Below are 21,464 nucleotides of genomic sequence, written 5' to 3'. Positions count from 1 at the left end.
AGAGCTACATTATTTATCTGCTTTGCTGACTTGAAACTATCAAATACACAGTTTATGATTTTGCTAAAATAAACTCTGTACAGACTAAAATGCATGTTTTGAAAGTTACAAAAATCAGGTGATGGCTAAAATACAAGCACAAACAATAAACTGTCTTAATATGAATGCACCAACATTAAAGCACATCTTTCGTAAACCCGTCACAATCTTTAGTTTTTGATAGGAGAACATTGCTCCAGCCATTCTTGTGTTAACACAGTTTTTCAAATCATACTATGTAAAGGTAAATAGTATTCTGCCAACTCTTCTGGGGAAATAAAGAGGCAATTAATGAACAAAAGATAACTCAACAAGTCAGGGGTATAATCTGGAAATGTGAATAGCATTCTTATTTTTTTCTAAGAAACTATATATTTATCTTACTGAAAGACACAGCAGTGTAGATATGCTATTCATGTTTTAAAAAATTCTTCTTCACTTCTGGAATGTTTAAGTAAACAGGAAATCGGTATAAAACAGGTGATTCATGTAACATTAGTAGTTTGAAGACACAGACATGTATCAAGTACCATGTAATATAAAAGGTGCTTATGGATCCTGCTGTTTTACATTTTTAAAAAAGCGAATGTTACAGTCAATTTAGTTGCTATTTCTAGCACATTATGCCTGTCATGCCTGGACTATTTTAGTATATACCCATTAAAGCACAATTTAGTGCCTTTTTGATGGGGTTTTAAACACACACACACACACACACACACACACACGACAGTAAGTAGGATATGGGCCAGGAAGACATTTCTGTTTTTCTCAGCCATATGTTTCTATGTCCAGCACCTAGCATAAGCTCTGGATATTTAGTTAATCCTAAAGAAATACTTGATGAATAGTAAATCTACTTCTATGTATTATAAAACAAACAAACAAAACCTCAAATCAACCTTATTTTCTTAGTCTTCTCTCCTTAGACCTCGAAACTTCTCTTGGGGGAAAATAAAAGCAAGAATATTGGAATATTGGCTAATGTGCTGTACGGTAGAGAGAAGCTGGGTGGTGGCAGACTCAGATAGGTCCTAGTCATGGCTTTGCTGCTAATTTTGGGGGTAGTACTTAACCTCTCTTGACCTCAATTTCCTAAAAAAAAAAAATTAGGGGGTTTGGGCTAGATGATCTAAAATATCCTTTCTGATACTTAAATTCTATTCTCTTATTCTAAGACTAATCTGTGGCAAATATAACAGGATATGACTCGGAATAATTATGCCTTATTTATCTTGGGCTCCCAGGTGCCTAGCAAAGACCCAGGGAATATAAGAGATATGTAGTATAAGTATAATGAAAGAAAGAAAGAATGAATGAATAATCATCATAGGTCTAAACACTACCCGTACATCCTTAGACTTTGTCACAAAAGGAAGAAGCCCTTATATGGTTACTAAATTTTTGCAATTAAAATCAAGTCAGAATATTGCTTTCTTGAAAATTTTGAGTTTTATTCATATAAATTATTATTCTTATGCATGGTATTTAAATAGGTGATTAAAAAAATTTCAGAACACGTTTATGTACTTACTCTCTTAAGTGCTAATAGTATCACTACATCTAGGGAAATTTTTATTTTGCATCCTAAACAAGCCCTTTCATTATTAGTCGTAAATATTCATTTTATAAATATTCTTAAGGAGAAAAAAAGAAGAGAGATAGAACTGCTTGCCTTGAAAAGATCCAGCTCCAGTGGTGATTTTAGATAACATTTAGCCCTAAAATTCTACTAGTCTACAGTTTTAGACATCATCATTTCCGGGTGTATGCTCTCATCAATAAATGAGATTTAGGAATATATAGGTCTCAGAACCACAAGATGCTACATCTTTTAAGCCCTTGTGAAACAGAAATAATACTAATTTTAGCATCAACCTAAACATAAACTTATCTATCAATGGGAAAAGATTTGTGGACTTATAATAGCTGACCCCTCAGGAAATTTTTAAATGGAAAATTCTAACACTGTCTAACATACATATTCTTCTTATAGTATTAATTGGAAAGCTCTTTTAGAGTGGCGGTTTGCTGCGGTGAAAAGACATAGCATTCTCATTCTGCCCCTTACCAGAAATATGACATTGCCAAGTTACCTAAACTCTTGAAACCCTAGTTTTCTTCTCTGTATAACAGGGATAATAATACCTAATCTGAGGGGTTGTTATGATGGTTAAATAAGATAACGTTTATGAAGTATCTGCTTCGGTCCTTGGGCACAGTCTCTCTCTGTGACGTTCCCTTTCCCCAAATGGAGCTTTCCTTTTGCTTGTAATGGCTGGATAAAGTGTTATAATCTTAACCACACTGAAAGCACTCAAGCATATCTCAAAACACGACCCTTCATCCTTCATGAAAAACCAGAAGAGAAGACCACTCTGAGCTTGGTACAGAAGTTTCAAAGATGAGAAAAGACCTGGCATTTGTCCTTGATGAAAAATTCGGAGAGAAGAGAGATACATAACATGAGAAAATACATTATGCGGTGAGTGATTAAATGAAGGTTGCTTGTCTTTCTGCTATCTACATGAGGAGCCGATCTCCTAAAAATGCCCCAAAGGGCGATGTGAATTCAGGGATATGATTGGTAACTGTTGACCCAAGAGGAGCTTATCAATGACTTCAGTGAAAGGGTAACAGCACCAGCTGGGATGTATCTTGCCAAATGACTATCCTATTGCAAATCCCTGAAGAGTGTGTGGGGATTTAGAAAGAGGTATGGATAGGAGGAGAATCTAGGCAGAAGAATCAGCATGTGCAGAAGTATAGGCATGAAGAACGTGGTTTAGAGGAGGCAAAATATTCCTATGTTAGCAAAGACCAAGTGATGAGGAGCAGAGATAGGCAGTGAGACCAGAGAGGTCCATTGTGCCTTCATTATGACGTGCGAGGGACTGCAAGACACAGACTTTGTTCTACAGTTGATGGGCAGCCAACACTGGCTTTGAGACCAAGCGGGTGATGGTAATTAGATCATATTGTTTACTGTTTTTTGCGCACCTTCTACTTATCAGGAACTGTGCTTTGTTGTTTTATGGATATTATTTCCTAGTCCTTAAAACAAAATAAACATATTTTCAGGTGGGGAAACTGAGGCTCAGAGAGGTTAAGTAACTTCTAAACATTACACATTCTTAACTTAAGCAAATGGCATAAAAGGAGCAATGAGATTTTGATTTGGGCAGTCAGGTTTTAAAAGGAAAGGTGAGCAAGAGCATTGAAAAGGGAATTTGTGTTCAAAGTGAGGCTGTTCAAGATTTGGGCAAGGTCTGTTAGTACAGGTATGTTCTGGAATGACATGACTTTTATAACGATAAAAATGTTGCTTCTGTGTTTTAAAATTACTTGGTGATTTTATTACATAAGGGGCAGTAGAGCATAATAATTAAGTGCTTGGGCTCTGAAGTCAGACTGTCTGGATTTCAGTTTTCACCCCCAGTTTACTTTACCTCGGGCAGGTTATCTAACCTCTCTGGGTCCCAGTTTCCCCATCTTTTAAAAAAAGAGATGACAACAGTGCCCATGTCATAAGAATGTTTAAGCATGAAAGGCAGCATATGTGCATATGAAACAATGTCTGGCATAAAGTAAGAACTCAGTCAACATTAGCCAGCATTGCCTTGGACCTTTGCCATTATTCACCAGCCATTTACTTAGAAAATATCTACAGTATATCAAGTACTGTGATAGCTTCCAATAATACAAAGAGGAATAAGAGATGATTTCCACCTTTAAACACTGAATTTTTTCTCATATCATACTCTGTAGTTCAGCAGAAGTACTACAGACTACATCATGATTAAAGCACTTTGTTAAACTCTTTGGGCACCAGTGATGTAAAATCTCCCATCACAACATTCTTCACTGTTGTAAGAATGAACACCTCTACTCTTCTTACTCCTCTCCCCCAATATGATATTAAGATCTGTTCAGTCTGAGTTATCTTTGATGACAAATGCTTCCCTTGACCCACCAGGCAACATTAGGGAGTCAGTGAGATTATTTCTGCAGGCTCCTCCCACTTATGTGCACCAAATCCTCCAAAGCTGAGTGTTTGTACCACTGCCTCATGAGTCTTTTCTCTGCTAATTCATTAGACTTATATGTGTTATGTGGTATATATGATTAATGGTACAATGGTATTTTTCTTCCTAAGGGCATTTGTTTTAAAAAGTATAACTTTATAAAGTCTCATTTCCATAAGCTGAAAAGAAATGTTAATGATTAGAATTTTCAGTGCTGTACCAAACTAAGAGGAAGACCTGTTTTGGAAACATCAGTTATTCACATCCTTTAAACCACCTCATAAAGCTGCTCATCCCTATGTTCCCCAACTTCAGGATATGAAGGGATCCAAGTAATTCCACCCATAATGGCATTTGAACATCATCTGAAAGCATTCTAAATTAGTCATTGCAGGTTCAACATTATCATGGGTTGAATAGATGAAAATCATTGATGGAAGGGACACCATGTCCTTTCGGGTATAACCACAGTACATTAAAATGGACAGATGAGCAGTCATGATGACCTCTGAGAAAAGACTGAAAAGGAAAATGTCTACATAAATAAATGAGAAGGAAATGAAAATAGCAAGGCACTTACATTTAAAATAACTAAGTGAAGTACCAAAATGATTAAGTGAAAATTTGCTTTAATACCAAGGAAGCCCTTTAGAATTGAATGGGATTGTTGAGACAGGGTGAATTGTTTACCTGCCAGAAAAGACAGATACTGGCATCCTGATAACTTTGTTTTCCAATATATTCAGTATTTATTTATAGGAAATGTGAAATGTTCAGATCAGAAAGCATCTTCAAGGAGCAAACAATTATTACCAAAAGAGAGAGGTCAGATCCCTCAACTGTAGGTGAAAAGATTTGTAATAAAATAAATCAAAAGCTCTAGATTTAAATGTAAATGCCAGAATGAAACTGATGCCCTAAGTAGAAGTTTTTATATTCTACATACCAAGGTCTGTGAAGTATGAATATTAAAAAAATTAAAATAATACTTGAGATATATCTAAGAGTTTAAAAAACTTCCCATTAACTTGATATGCAAAGTGGAAAAATTGACAATGGTTTTGTTAACAGCAACAAATTAATGCTATAATACTGTGTAGCTTAGAATATGGTATTAAGTATATTAAGTTAAAATGTTTTCAGTGTTAAAAAAACCCCCAACCTTCAATAGAATGAGGAGACAAGCCACAAATTAGAGAAAATATTTTCAAAAGACACATGAGATGAAGGACTGTTATCCAAAATATATGAAGAATTCTTAAAATTCAACAATATAAAAAATGAATAACCCAATTAAAAAGTGGGCCAAAGACCCAAACAGACACCCTACCAAAGAAGATGTACAGAAAGCAAGTAAGCATATGAAAAAAGGTTCAACATCATAAATCATTAGGGAATTGGAGTTAAAACAATAACTACACACTTATCAGAATGGCCAAATTCAAAAACACTGACAACACCAAATGCTGATGAAGATGTGGAACAATAGGACATTTTTTCATTGCTGGTGGAAATGCAAAATGGTACAACCAGTTTGGAAGACAGCTTGGCAGTTTCTTACAAAACTACTCTTACTATATGATCCAACGATCATGCTCCTTGATATTTACCCAAATGAACTGAAAACTTATGTCCACACAAAAACCAACACAGATGTTTTGGGCAGCTTTAGTCATAATTGCCAAAACTTGGAAACAACAAAATTTCCTTCAGAAGGTGAATAAATAAATATGATATAGTACATCCAGGCAATAGAATATTATTCAGTACTAAAATCAAATGAGCTGTTAAGCCATGAAAAGATATGAAGGAAACTTAAATACATACCACTAAGTGAAAGAATCCTGTCTGTCAAGATACATACTGTATTATTCCAACTATATGACATTCCCAAAAAGGCAAAACCATGGAGACAATAAAAAGATTAGTGGGTGCAGGTATTGGGGGAAAGAGGGATAAATAGGCAGGGCACAGAGGATTGTTAGGACAGTGAAACGATTCTGAATGATAACGTAACAGTGGATACATGTTATTATACATTTGCCCAAACCCATAGAATGTATAACACCAAGAGTGAACCCCAATGTAAACTACGGGCTTTGGGTGATAATAATGTGTCAATGTATGTTCATTGATTGTAACAAATGTACCACTCTGGAGGAGGGTATTGAAAATAGGGAAGGCTATGCATGTGTGGGGGCAGGGAATACATGGAAACTTTCTGTTCTTTTCACTCTATTTTTCTGTGTATCTAAAATTACTCTACAAATGACGATTATTAATTAAAAGAAGAATGATCTACTGCTACAAGACACACTGATGACACTCATCAGATGAAATTCTAGAATAGGCAAAACTAATCAGCAGTGATATAAGCCAGGGTAGTGGTTTCCTCCGTGGGAGGAATGGCTGGGAGGGGCATGAGTGGGGCTTCTGGGGCCATTGGTAACGTTCTGCTTCTTGATCTGCTAGGCAGTCAACACTTTGTGAAAATTCATTGAGATATACACCTGATTGTACCCTATTGTGTATATATATTACATCTTAATGTTTTAACATAAAGCATTTTATAAGTAAAAAAACCTACCCAACTTTATATTTACATTTAAATTTATTTCCTGGGAACTATTTGTTTTCCTGGGGAGAAGGAAGTAAGCCCTGTTCACTTTTCTTTCAATAATTTTGGAAGAAATTAATGAAGGATTGATAGATTAATTAGGATCCAACCAAGGAAAGAGAAAACATTGTAAGTATTTAAAATGGATGGGATTTAATCCAGGGACATGGTTATACAGACGATGGAAGAATTGAGACGCCAAGCTGGGGACAGTGAATCAACCTGAAGATTAGCAGCCACAAGAAGCCAAAGGTACTACCACCCACAATTCTCCAGGGCCAAAGGGAAGAGATGATTTACTGGAGGTCAGGGTTCAAGGTCACTGAGGAAAGCTGGAGGCAAGGGAAGGTTGGGGCTGGAAAACATAGCCCATAGAAGTCAGTCCCCATGGAACAAACATAGGTGGGGCAGGGCAGAAAATGGACCTGAAGGTAAAAACAGGCACAGATTGGCACAACTGGATAATAGAAGATTTGGAAGATAAGTTTTTCATTTTCATTTCATCTTCTAGAGTAACTGCTACACTAGGTAAACTGATCTACTGATATTTTTGACGTACACTAAGTTTAGCTCCTGGGAATTGCATTCAACAAACACTTTGTTAATAAATGAAATGACCATTTTAGTTCTACATACAATTTCAATAAACTAAATGTACACATACTACAGCTTATGAGAGAATTATCCACCTTAGTTTTGAAATTAATCAAAAGTATAATGGAAGCAACCCTGCTTTTCAGATTAGGTTTAGACAGTGGTCATTGCTCTGTCATGTGCATTGTTTTATTCAGAATGGTGAACACAGGTATGACATATTCTCGTGTATTGTTTGGAAATCACCATTCTTCAAGGTAGATAATAAAATCACACTTTGAAAACTGGACTTAGGAGTATGTGGAAAGCCACACAATTTCCTCAATATGACCACCACTCAATTTCTCCACTCCTAAAAGTTCTGCTAAAAACAACAATGGTGTATTTCAGACTAATAGTAAATCACCAGTCTGCAGGCTCTTGTCTTTTGTAGCATGGAAGGGTAATTATGTTTGATGATGTAAAATACAGTTATTCATCCATTTTTATGGAAAAGCAAAACAAAGCTTAATGTGTGAGAATGAGTGAGTATACTTAATTGTGGTTTGAAAATTTTGTGCACCTGACCTTAACCATGTCCTACGCTTAATTTAAGCAATATAAAACCTCCCAATGGGCAGCTTCTGACATGTTATCCTTATCTCACAAATAGACTTGTTAATGATTAAACCACCATTATTGCCATAAAATTTTTCTTCAGTTTATGACATTAAAACATGTTTTTGTCTGATTTTGGCTTATTACTCTGATATTAAATACATATTCTATATTTTTAAAAATAGGTAATCTTTAGAACAGAATGAAATATTATGACATTTGTTCAGTAGAAACCAGGGAGAGATGTCAGGACCAGTTCTATGTTGCACACCTGGTAGTTTAGATGGTTTCTGATAATAATTTCCAAAATAAACAAAAGAAAGAAACTAAATTTTTCATTATCTGGAACTTCACTAAAAGTACCAAAACTGAAAGGAATTGACAAGATTTAACCCCATTTTCTTTTTAAGCAAAGGAAAAAGCACTGTAAGGGGAAAGAGTTCAATGCCCAGCTTAAATTCTTTGTCTTAAATGCACTCACCTAAAATTCAGTGAAGAAATAGCATGAACTTTCCAAAACCATCTATTTTCTCTTCTTTGAAATGATGGTAGGTTATGGCATTTAATGACTCCCCAAGCACGTCATCCAGGGACTGGTAAATCCTATTTATCTGAAATGAGAAAATATACTTTTATTTGTCTAAGCAACTCATACTTACATGTTTATGGCAGAAACAGGAAGCCAGAATTGACAGATCTAGAACATATATTCTTTTACAAATCTCCTCACACACTATTAACGACTGTAACGCTCAGTTCAGAACCTTGGTTTCATGTAAATAAGAAATATTTAGATTAATAGTCATTTATGTTAGAAGTCATTTCACAGATGAGGATGGTGGGGTCCCCAGGGATGAAGCAACCATCCAAGATCAAACAGCTGGTTAGCAACAGACAGTGGCCTGGAACCTCGGGTTCCTAACATAGGTCTTTGTTTTTAATTAATTAAAAATCCAGAAATAGGACAACATGGAATCTTCTGTTTTCCTTTTTTCTTTTCTTTTTTTTTGTCTTTTTGTGACCGGTAAGGGGATCACAACCCTTGGCTTGGTGCCGTCTGCACCGCGCTCAGCCAGTGAGCGCACCGGCCATTCCTATATAGGATCCGAACCCGCGGCGGGAGTGCCGGTGCGCTCCCAAGCGCTGCACTCTCCCGAGTGCGCCACGGGGCCGGCCCAGAATCTTCTGTTTTCTATGTAGATAATTTTCTGGAATATCGTTATCACCCAAAGTTTTACTGAAGCCAAAGAAATTACTGTTGAGGTCAGAGTTGTCAGACCAACATCTCCTCTGATGGTTTAGGCTTAAGCACTCCTAAGTAGATATGCTATGAGAGGAGACAGCAAAGGCAACCTAACGTTATTTAATAATCCATATGATATTTTATGTTGAGTAGTAATAGCATATGAATAGTAAATAATTCACAAATTGGCTGTCAGTGTTTCTTTAAAAAGCTGAATGATTTTAAAAGCTTTTACCTTCTGAGAAAACTCACAGGTAAGAACTGAAAGACAGAGCTCTAGATTACACTTCCCCATGCCTAAGATTCCCTGTCCCTCTGCCTGGGAGTGACCAGTTCTGTCCTCACCAACTCCCATCAGCTAGTCTTCCCCAACATTCTCTCTCTCCCCCTTTTCCCCGCTTTCTTCTTCCTGCCAACACACAGGATGAATGTTACTATTCCAGGTGCCAGATGGCTCGAAGCAGCATAAACTTGAAGCTCAGGAAATCCTATGTTAAGATGAAGGAAGAGTGGGGAGGAGGGACAGAGCAAAGTAAAGGGGAGCAGGCGACTGATGGCAGTGCGGGTAGGAAGGGAAGGAGGGAAGGAACCCAGTCTACACCTTAATGGGTGATGGGTACCCTCTGCCCTCAGCCCCAACTCTGTGCTTCTCTCACAACTGTTTTCTTTAACCCAGGTTACATAAAATGATTACAATAATTATTTTAGCTTTCATGATTGGCTTTGGGCTTCCTATGATTTTAGGTACATAGACAAAATCCTATAACAGCAACCCCCCCTTCCTCTAATCTAAGTTCTTAAATATGTTTATAATTACATAAGATTTATTTAACATGAGATAAAGAAATTTTCACTACACAATTAACACTCATATTCTGTAATATTAGGACCCAACAGTCTTTCCCTGTGCTTAGATTCTAGCTATATACATGTATTTGATATTCTTTGAATTCAATGTATTATTATGACAGTAGTACTTTCAGATATTTTTTCTTGACGCACAGGGTACTATTTTCTTTTATAATTGGGGTTGGGGTAGATTAGACCTATGCATTTGGGAATAAGTATGTATTAAAAATATTATTCCTCCTTCATGAATACAGCTCTCCAAGACACAGTATTAGGAAATAAATGGAAATCTCACACATTCTTATATACTTTTATATAAGGCTATATCCGTGTATATAATAAAGTGAACACACATAGGTAAACTTATATCCAGCTCTGTCTGACAATTTAGAATCACTCAAGAAATCCCCTGGTATTGGCCTAGGGACCTCTTAGGATCTTGCTGTTGGCTACCTGATAGTCTTGGGAAGGGTACTTTGCATGTTTCATTTCTGGCCAGGTCCCTGGGTCACCCCAGACAGAATGTATATTTTTGTTTGTCACCAAATTTAAATCTAGGGTGAGTTTTGGATTTTTTATTACAAAGATTTCCAGGTCATATTTAAGCTTGTAAATGACCATTTTATGTATACATACGCTAGAAAAAACAAAGTAGAGTGAAATGAAATACAAGATTAAATAAAAGGGACGTAGTAAAGGAGATATCATATTACATTGTCTTTCTTGTTTCAAATTTTGTCTTCTTTTCTTGTAAATAATTGGTCCAATCTCCTCTCTCTTACCTCTATAAACTTGCACCACACTGAAAATAATTTCATCACAATCTGAATAATTCATAGGCCTTTTTATTCATAATGAAAAAATGCAAAATCCAAGCAGGCATTTTACCTACTTTCATTGTTATATGGAAAGGGGTAGCCTAAATATTAAACAGGAGGAATGAAGATGGTAGTGCCATGAATCTAGTTTACTAGATTCCAGAGGTTCAGATAGAGGCCAGTTTCAGATCACTGTAGCCACAGAGGGTAAGCTTAGCATTATGAGAACTGGTGAGAGATGACCACAGATTTGCAAAGTATGCTCTGGAGAGCTGTACTGATTTCATATAAAGTTTGGTCATTTCTGATGTTTGACACCGTTAGTTGGCATAAATTGTAGTAGCTATAAAGGGAGTTTGGTTAAGAATGATTATAGTCACTTGAGAAGCAATAACTACTTGTTCAAGTAATTTCTGAATGACTTAAATATGTCTTGCTTTTTTTACGTGTGGCTCTATGCTGCCATATTCACAAATTGCATGCTAGGGTTTCACCTCAGTGCTAAAGATGAGCTCAGGATTCTTCTTAACCCTCTCCTGCAAACAAAGCAGTGCTAGATCCTCTACAACAACAAAGAGGCTGGAAGAGGAAGAAAAACTTAAGTCTGAAAGGTGCCTGAGCATCTTCTGGTGTTATGGAAGGGAAATGGAACTAGGATCAGAAGACTGGGTTTTATCTGTCTTTGCCAGTAAGTAGCTGGGCAAGTCATTTACTCTTAACTTGGTCTCAGTTTTCCCTCTAGTAAAAAAAGCATATTGATTTAGAGCAATGGTTCGCAGCCAGGGGTGATTTTGTCCTCACCTCCAGAGACATATGGCGATGTCTGGTGATGGTTTCAGTTGTGGTGGGAGGGTAGGTGCAATCGGCATCTAGTAGGTAGAGGCTGGATGCTGCTGATCATCCTGCAATTCACCGGACCCCCGCCCCCCATAATGATCCCGTACAGAACGTTAGTAGTACCAAGGTTGAGAAACCCTAGTCTAGATGGCTCAAGTCCTTCTCAGTCCTAATACTATACTGTAATATTACCACAGGTCCCATCCAGACCTCTGAAGTTGTACAAGGTAAGCCAGATATAAGTTTTCCTATGTGTGTTCACTTTAGTATATACACAGATATAGCCTTATTTAAAAATATATAAGATTGTGTGAGATTTCCATTTATTTCTTAATGCTGTGACTTGGAGAGCTGCATTCATACAGGAAAAATAATATTTTTAATATATAACTTATTCCCAAATACATGGGTCTAATCCACCCCAACCCCAATTCTATGCCATACAGAATTCCCTCCTGCACCTCCCAGCTCTGCTCTTACACCCCTCCATACTCCAACCCCTGGTGTTGCCACAGTACCCTTGAGTCCCTTCATCGCCGCACCTGTTACCAAGTAAAACCGCCATGAATTTTCTTATTCCTTTATAAGAATATGTTCAACTTGTGGGCAGGGACTGTCTAGTTTATTTCTTCATCATCATTAGCATATCACTTGTAATGATGAATAATAATCCTCACAGAATGTTTGTTTGAGTAAATGATTGATGGTGGAACAGTTGACAAACATAAAGCTTAGCAGTAGAAACGGATTTGGTTAATTTCACCAGATTATTAGTTATTGGCCTAAAAACGTCAAAGCAGCTTCGGAAGCTACTGTAAAATGGATTTGGCATCTTGATCTGTGGTCTATACTCAGAATTGCTTCAGACATAAGGCTATTAGGTTAGGGTTAGGGAGAGGACTGCTGGGAAATGGGCCTTTCTGGACACTTGAAAGTTAGAGACAGAATTAGTGCTCAGGGACAATTGGGCATTCTCTCTGTTTCAAGGACATGTTCTTCTTAACACCTAACAAGACAGCATGAGGATATCTGAGCAAGTATAAGGTAGTAGCAGAGAAGTCAGTTTTACTCTTGATATTTCATCAATAGCCAAGGATAAAAAAATTATACTTTATCACTTAGGTTAAAGTAAGGTAAAACAGAGAGAACAACATTTGGACTAAACAGCTGTCAAAAGGGATAGACATATGCATTCAGCGATGAATGTAAGATATTTACACCATAAAGCCGAAGGCCTGCTGACACTAGGAAACATTTGAGATATAAAATGGTGACTTGTTTGTCAACATCCGTTCAAGTGGGTATTCAGTCAACTGTTTTAAAGGTGCTGAGAAGGAAGAAGGTGGTTTATAAAAGATTTCTCAGTTCTGTGTCTTGCACAGCATTTTTTTTCTGAGAAGCTGCCTTTGTGTTTATTTCTATTGCATTTTATTGCAAAGTTAAGACAGTTGCTTTCCCAGATGATATTTGCATTTTAAAGGGATATTCCCCCTTATGATGTGTTTAATGACTAACACTGCACCTGCGTAGCCTCAGCAGAGGAGTTCAATTGCTAAGAACTCACTTAAATGCTCATAAATTTTTTCTTTGTAAAAGTAAGAAATGTAACAATAATTAGCTTATATGCCAATATTTGTGAAAAAGCAAGTTGAATTTAAAAATAGAATAAAAGATGGCAGGAAACAAAGTTTTATAAGTTTTTTTTAAAAAAAACAAAGTAATTTTGTTTTTAGGAAATGTGAAAATAAGATAAATTATGAAGAAAATTAACATTCATATTCCACCCCAGAGGAAATCCCTAAGAAGATTTTATACATTTACTTCCAATTATATATACACATAAATGTATTTGCACACACACACACCTCTCATAGTTTTTAATGAAGTTGAGGGATTATAAACTATACACGATTTTGTTTCAAGTTTTTTAAAAAACTTTTTGTGTCCTCCTGTACTAGCAATTTATATATATTCAGCATAAGTGCTTCCTCTTTTCATGGCTAGGAGTTTATTTGACTCTCTAGGAAAAAATATACATATGAAGACGTGGACATCAGTAGTCACTGAGTGCATCTTCATTTTATTCATGTACTTTATACACACTCATATTTGCACAGAACACATTTCAGCTACATTCCAGGGTAAGGCAGTAAGTCATCATTTTATTTTTATAATAGTGCTTATTTTGTTACAGAAACCTCTACTGTACAAAACACAAGAATCCTAAAATATCAGAAAAATAGGAGTCGTTTTCTCAGAATTCACTTTTTAAAAGAGTGATTATCTCATTTTGTATCTCTTTTAAAAACACAGTTACAAAACCAATGAGAGTCTCATTTACTTACACAATCACTAAACCTAAGTGTTTCAAGTTCTCTTAGATGAAAATCTCCTTTTATGAATATGAGTGGGAAAATATGCAACTAGAACCAATTACAGGCAAATACCACCCTATCGTGATGACCTCATTAGATCTTTAAACTTTCTATGTTAAAGTTAATTCCAAGTAAGGTAGAAAGATTAATGTATTTTTGCTGACCAGGAAAAAAAAAAACCATTTACCCAAGCTCAACCTTTTATCTCTTGTGTGTCAGTCACCTGCCAAATTAGTCAAAAATAGAATTAAATTGAATTTTGAGGGTTAAGTAAAAATGGATCAAAGATTAGTCCAATTAATTTTTAAAAGGACAAATTTTTAATTAGCCACATACAGGTATATCATAGATTCTATTGAAATCTTCTTGGTAATATGTGACCATTGATATCTCCCTCATATTTTCTGTTCATTCATTTGTTAGAGAAGTCCATTGCATACTTCTAAGTGATTAATAAGATTTTATAGGACCTTTATCAGTTACATTAATCACATTGTAGAAGGGGAGGGGAAAGGAGAGGGGAATAAATGTTTGCAGGCGGAGTACCATACTTCCTACAAATATCCTACATTAAATTTGCACTAAGCGCATGGAGTTTCACATTTTTAAAAACATCACTCTTCTGTAATATGCATAAAACCCCAATCCTAAAGCTTGCTCTCATAGAATAACATGTACGCCAATGTAGAAGTTATTTGAACACAATTTGAGCAACACATTCTTTGGCATGGTAACCAGATTATTAATTTTGTTGTTGTTGTTGCTTGCAATGTATCTCTTATTTCCCCCAGGAAAAAATATTTATGTGCAAAATATGAGTGAATGTTTTCTTAGATAAAGAAATGCTTTTTCTAGAAATCATGAAGAGTCAATCATCTGATTCTGGGAAAGAATGCTGTGGCCTGGTCCTTCCATCATGCTTTTTTACCTTGCATATGCCATGCGCCTTACCAGCCACCTGAGGGTTACTGAGAGCTTGACTTATTTTCATCTGACTCAGGGGGCATGAGTGCCTTTTTGGAAAATGGAGATAAAAGAAATATCATTTGATTTGATATCAATAAATTGCCAGGCTACTTTGGGGTTAAAACAAGTGATACTATACCCTACAACAGAGGTTCTCAAACTTTTTATTCTGAAGACCCCAAAGATCTTTTCTTTATGTTTGTTGTATCTATCAATATTTACCAAACTAGAAACTAAAACTTAAGAAAATTTAAAAATATTTATCTATAAATTTATTTACATAAAAATGATAAACCTATTACATGTAAGATAAATAATAAAATAGAAATATTTTCCAAAACCAAATTTTTAGTGAGAAGTAAGGGCTTTTTGGAAATCTCTTTACTGTCTGGCTTAATAGAAGATAGCTGAATTTTCATATCTGCTTCTGCATTAAATCTATAGCAATCTGTTGTTTTGCTGAACAATATCGAGACTATGGGGAAACTCCAGACTCACACACACATGCAGTTTGAAATGGCAGAGTACTTTCACAGCCTTTGAAATTATTGTGTATTTTTCTTTGATATGACACTGGAATTCAACAAGTGGTTGTTCCTTAAAAGTGAATTGCAGTGTGGACTGCAGTCTGAGCCCATATTAATGAACTTTGCATAATCCATTGCATTGAAATCCATTATCTGTCCCATACTTGGTATAGTTTTTTTTTTTTTTTTTACTTATATATAATTTTATAACATCATGAATTGGTTATTTATAAAGTCTTGATTTACTGAGTGCTGCAGATCTTCCAAATGTTGACACATTTCATTTTCAGTATCAAAAAAATCACTTTTGTTAATATCACCATCAGTCTCATCAGAAAAGTATTTTAGGTGTTGGGAAGCTGTCAAGCTCATAGTGGCAGATAGAAACTTTCCAAAATTCTGATTCCTACTTGAAAGTTTGAATTTTATCATTGTCAGAAATCTCTGTCAGTTGCCTTTTCTCAAGTGACAAGCTCACTTTATTCATTTTCAAGAAAATATTTGCTGAATACCCATGTCTGAAGAATCAGAGTTTGTCTGCCAGTTGTTCTTTCAAGTAAACGTGTTATTCTATGAAAGAAGTAGCTAGTCCAGCTTGCACCCCAGACAATCATGCTTGGAGACAACTATGGTACCTCAATACATTTCAAAAGTGCATTATGCATACTTTCCATTTTTAATATTACACTGAATATTAAAAAAATGTGTATTAAAGTTTCAAGATTTAATAAAACTTTTTTTGTACCGGTTGTTGCCTGTTTGTTTTGTTTTTCACTCTAAGTGCACAGGAGTAAGGAATACGGTGACTACCAGTAGCGTTTGGTGCTGCTAACTCAATTGTAATAAGGCTCCAGCAGTTTCACCCACCACCACTTTTATACCATTAGCGATTTGTCCCAGAGTGAAAAAGACAAATAATATGTTAGAATTATTATTAAAATAGTTTTCACATCAAGAACCGCCTGAAAGTGTCTTGGGGGCTTCACTTTGAAAACCATTGCTCTACAAGGAAGGGAATATGTTAAGGCAGTTTGGCGAAAGCTCTGAGGTTGGACAAAGCCACAGGTAAATCCTACCTCATTACTGATTTAATCCGAATGTGATATTGGTCAAGTTACTTAATCACCAAGCCCCATTTTTCACATGTCTAAAATAGAGATAATAACAGGTCTTACCTTACAGAGTTGTTCCTATGGATTAAAGGAGATCACTTAGCACAGTGCCTGACACACAGTAAACTCAACAGATATTAACTATAAATACCAATATTTACATTATTGCTTCTTTTTGAAATTAAGAAGCAATAATATGAGCAAATCAGAATATTGGCTGTTTACTGGAATTTGTTTATCTTAACCAAATCCAAATTTTAGTTTTACATTTCCTTTGTACCAGCGACATACAGATATCTTTATTTTCTTCCTGCTAACAAGGTTAATATTATGCTCTTTGTATGCTGATTTTGCAAATCCCTGTGTAGTCAGTCATGAGGGACATTTCATGGTAGCTAGTGCTAGTGATAAATGAGAGATGGTATGATGATTGGGACCCAGGATCTCCCAATCCCTGATCTGCTGCCTGCCACACCATGTTTAGAAAGCAGATATTACCAAGGGTTTATGCTATGATCAAAAAACTAGATCACAAGACCCCCTTTGCACAAGGCCTAGAACAAACACTTGGGAAATGTCTTTTCTGGAACATTTGCTCTTGCCCTAATCTCAGTCCTCCAGATTTTACCACTTTATGGGGAAAACTGCATTCAAGGAAATGGATTCCAAGGGGAAAAAAAAAAAGAGGGAAAGAGGGTGTTTGCTTCAATAACGAGTGAGGGAGGTGTGTGTGTGTATGACCATGTGCATACACATGTGAGCTGCACTTTCACAAGCAGAGATTTGGCAGAGACTGAGTGAGTGCTAGAAAACTCTAAGCTCATAGCGATGTCCAACTGACAATCAATGGTGGAATTAGGTGAGTTTAAGTCAAGCAGACCCAGGCCCATTGTGCCTGCATATTTCACCCTTACGAATATTTTTTTACTGCCTCAAAGAAATATGTTCTCTCTCATTTTACTTGAAATTATAAGAGGTTTGCTTGGCCTTTTTCTCTTTATCACTTTTGATGTAGACCTAAATACAAAAAAAGAAAAATTCAGTTCTTAACAATAAGGAAACATCAATGCAAACTTGATGATATACAACACATAATATTTAGTCTCGGTGTTGGAAAAATAAAATGTTGTAGCGATGGAGTTGAAATGAATAATGTGTGGCCTGTGACTATGCCACATAGAGGCATGGATCCAGTGTGGCCACATCTTCCTATTTTCAAGTTCAGGGTGGAAATACAGATTTTTACATCAAATCTTCAAATTTATAAATGTTGCCTCAAAATGGGTAGGCCAAATAAAATACGTTGGCAGCGTTTGCAAGCTGCCACATTTTGGATTTCTCCAAAAATACAATTTCATATCCCTTCTTAATCTCATGGACCGTTAAACTGTGCACGTTATTACCACTCCACTTGAGGCAGAGAGGGTGGCTGTTGGGGATAGAGAGGAACCTCTATCTCCCCCTAGTGGTTAGAACATGCCAAAACAACTAGCTGAGTGCTGGTTCATTCTGTTTATTGAAAACTTTCATCTTTGTGAAACTCATCAGTCATCTCACTAAAATAAGCCAGACAGACTCTGGCTATGATACGTGAAATGTAAACCACAAGGTAATTTTAATGTCAGTGTAGATTAGACTCTGAGGTAACAGGTAACAGAAAGACGGAGCAGGGAATTCAGCTCAAGTATGGTGGACTTTGAAGACACAAGGGTTCTAGACCTAATCAGGAAAAGAGAAGAATCTGAAAACTTGTACTCTAACAGAAAGCAGGGCCAACAGTACATGCTGTGGCTGGAAGGTATCCATTGAGTTTTATGTATAAAGATGAGTATAAAGTGAATAATCAACTTACGTACTAGCTAAGAGCAGTATTTAGTAACTATTGTTAATTTGATCTCTGTTTTAAGTATTTAGTAGTATCTTAGCACTTATTAATTAATGAAGAGCATCCTATATCCTTGTTTAGAAGCTTTGTTGAGGAAAGTGTTTTTAGGGTGAGGAATGGAATAAATTTTTCAATTTTAAAAAAAGTAAATAGAATTTAAAATTTCTCAGTAGTACGAACTAATAAATGATTTTGAAAAAGTTAAAAAAAATAGATCTCATGCCAACTTTGTTTCATTTGGATGCACATGTTGTCTTAGAACAATGTCCCCAAGAATTATATGCTGCTAGCTCAAACATCAACTTTCAAGGACGTTTCCCTGTGTATTTTCATTTCTTTGCTTTTTTGCCCTCCTCGACACACTCAGATGATTTAATGAACTGAAATACAATTGCTTTTAGAAGCTCAATACTTCATTATACTTTTGTTTTGAAAACAGTTTTTCAGTTGAGAGTGTGTCAGCAAAAGCAGCCAAAAGAATGTGGAAGTTGTTACAAGGTCAGCTTTTCAGAGGCTGTAGGCAGCCTTTGCTGGCATTCTGTCAGACAAACATCAGGGGCAGCAAGGCCACTCATGGCTGTGAATCAGCAGCTCTGACAACACTAAATATGGTGACGAGTTAATGCACAAGACAGGAGGCTCACATGCCCTTCAGAAGGCTCTAGTGGAAGAAATATTTTATTTTTCAAGTTTATTTAGAAGGAAATCTGAATAGCTCATTAAAGCCCTGATGTTAATTTGTGTGTGTATGTTTTAGAACCTAGGTTAAAATATTTACACATATGGATTTCTTCTATAAAGGAAAACATGTTCAGATTGAGAGCTGAAATACCAGAGCTAGGCATTTCAAATAGGATATTGTTGCACTAAGAAGGAGACATGCTTTAGACCTGGACTGTCCAACCCAGTAGTCACTGGCTACGTGTGGCTCTTGAGCAGTTGAAATGGGACTAGTTCAAATGAAACATGAAAAATATACATCAGATTTCAAGGATATAGTACAAAAATGAATATTTCATTAATAACTTTTATATTGATTATGTGTTGAAATGATAATATTTTTGGTATATTGGGCTAAATAAAATATATTATTTGAATAATTTCACCTGATTTTCTTAATGTGGCTACTAGAAAATTTAAAATTACTTATGTAGCTTGAATTGTGTTTCTATTGAGCAGTGCTGCTTTAGAGGAAGATAGTTGATATCTCCTTGCAGTATAACACCCTCCCTGCCCCCCACCCCCCAATCTCGTGTGTGGGAAAGGAATAGGAGGGAGGCCAAGGTAGTGGCCATTTAAAAAATGCAGGCTACAAAATTCTATCTAGGGTGCTAATTTGGAGAACTCAGTTCTTTCAGCCAAAAAAATGGTGGAACATAGGCCATAGCAGTGAATGACATTCTACCCTGAATTGCCAATAGGCCTCAGCTCTGGGTCCAGGGGTGAAAAGGCATTGATCATAGATCATTTTATTCTGGCCACTTTACTAAGGAGGAAAGGGCACTGTCAAAGATGCTGAGAAATGTCTTTTCCTTTTCCAGTCTTATAGAAGAACAAAATGGGCTCTGTAGAAATCAATTGGATAGGAGTGGTAAGAGTGGGCATCCTTGTCTAGTTCCTGTTCTTAAAGGAAAAGCTTTCAGCTTTTCCCCATTCAGGATGATATTGGCAGTGGGTTTGGCATATATGGCTTTAATTATGTTGAGATACTTTCCCTCTATACCTAACTTATAGAGGGTCTTTGTCATGAATGAGTGCTGAACTTTATCAAATGCTTTTTCAGCATCTATAGAGATGATCATATGGTCCTTGTGTTTGACTTTATTAATATGTTGTATCACATTTATTGATTTGCGTATGTTGAACCAACCTTGCATCCCTGGGATGAATCCCACTTGATTGTGGTGAATAATTTTACGTATGTGTTGCTGTATTCTGTTTGCTAGTATTTTATTGAGGGTTTTTGCATCTATATTCATCAAGGATATCGGCCTGTAGTTTTCATTTTTGGTTATATCTTTACCTGGTTTTGGTATCAGGATGATGTTTGCTTCATAGAATGAGTTTGGGAGATTTGCGTCCATTTCAATCTTTTGGAATAGTTTGTAAAGAATCGGTGTCAATTCCTCTTTATAATAACCTCTTTATAATAACCAAAACAGTATGGTACTGGCATAAAAACAGACACACTGACCAATGGAATAGAATAGAGAATCCAGAAATCAACCCACACACTTACTTCCATCTGATCTTTGACAAAGGCACCAAGCCTATTCACTGGGGAAGGGACTGCCTCTTCAGCAAATGGTGCTGGGATAACTGGATATCCATATGCAGGAGAATGAAACTAGATCCATACCTCTCACCGTATACTAAAATCAACTCAAAATGGATTAAGGATTTAAATATACACCCTGAAACAATAAAACTTCTTAAAGAAAACATAGGAGAAACACTTCAGGAAATAGGACTGGGCACAGACTTCATGAATGTGACCCCAAAAGCACGGGCAACCAAAGGAAAAATAAGCAAATGGGATTATATCAAACTAAAAAGCTTCTGCACAGCAAAAGAAACAATTAACAGAGTTAAAAGACAACCAACAGAGTGGGAGAAAATATTTGCAAAATATACATCTGACAAAGGATTAATATCCAGAATATATAAGGAACTCAAACAACTTTACAAGAAGAAAACAAGCAACCCAATAAAAAAAATGGGCAAAAGAGCTAAGTAGGCATTTCTCTAAGGAAGATATCCAAATGGCCAACAGACATATGAAAAAATGCTCAACATCACTCAGCATCCAGGAAATGCAAATCAAAACCACATTGAGATACCATCTCACCCCAGTTAGGATGGCTAAAATCCAAAAGACCCTGAACGAGTATTTTATTTTATTTTTATTTTTTGGTGGCTATTGTAAATGGGCAGGCTTTCTTGATTTCTCCTTCTGCATGTTCACTATTGGAGAAAAGAA

General features: G+C 36.1%; 1 protein-coding gene across 14 annotated transcripts in view; it reads right to left on the bottom strand.

Annotated features, from left to right (window-relative positions):
* Nucleotides 1–21,464, bottom strand: part of DTNA (dystrobrevin alpha) — a 385,407-nt gene that overhangs the window by 197,288 nt on the left and 166,655 nt on the right. For all 14 annotated transcript variants that reach the window (XR_010021503.1, XM_063077106.1, XM_063077108.1 and 11 more), the window contains one exon: nt 8,354–8,483. The gene's annotated coding sequence lies outside the window, so the exon portion shown is untranslated. The remainder of the gene's footprint in view (nt 1–8,353; nt 8,484–21,464) is intronic.

Source organism: Cynocephalus volans, chromosome 13 (assembly GCF_027409185.1).
Source record: "Cynocephalus volans isolate mCynVol1 chromosome 13, mCynVol1.pri, whole genome shotgun sequence".
Classification (NCBI taxonomy): Eukaryota; Metazoa; Chordata; class Mammalia; order Dermoptera; family Cynocephalidae; genus Cynocephalus; species Cynocephalus volans.
The sequence above is the reverse complement of the archived record's forward strand: the minus strand, read 5'-3'. Positions and strand labels throughout refer to the sequence as shown.